Here is a 595-nt window from a genome sequence, read left to right on the forward strand (position 1 = left end):
TCTCTCCTCTCTCTCTCTCTTTCATTATTACTCAAGCTTGTCCTTCTCCGATGCCTTTATTTTCTTTTCATTAGAGAATATTCTGGACTGTGCCACATATATCTAAACATTTGTTTCACTAATATTTTTAAATGTTCTCCTTCTTTAAATGTCATTGAAACGTTCAAAATGTTAAAAGCATTGCTTCAGTCACACAAACATAGCACTCCTCTCTCTCTCTCTCTCTCTTCTCTCTCTCTCTCTCTCTCTCTCTCTCTCCTCTTCTCTTCTCTCCTCTTCTCTTCTCCTTCTCTCTCTCATTCTCTCTCATCCTCTCTCTCTCTCTCTCTCTCTCTCTCTCTCTTCTCTCTCTCTCTCTCTCTCTCTCTCTCTCTCTCTCTCTCTCTCTCTCTCTCTCTCTCTCCTCTCTCTCTCTCTCTCTCTCTTTGCTGATTAGCATGCACGTTTGGTCCCCGATTATTTTTTCTTTCCTCATATCCCTAAGGCGAAAGGCAGTTTTCAAAGTATGTCGAGAATTTAAAGTATTTTTCACACGAAACATAGAGGTTGATGAACTGTACCAAACAATGCAAATTAACACCTTCTGTCATACAAT

Source organism: Palaemon carinicauda, chromosome 18 (assembly GCF_036898095.1).
Source record: "Palaemon carinicauda isolate YSFRI2023 chromosome 18, ASM3689809v2, whole genome shotgun sequence".
NCBI classification, from domain to species: Eukaryota; Metazoa; Arthropoda; class Malacostraca; order Decapoda; family Palaemonidae; genus Palaemon; species Palaemon carinicauda.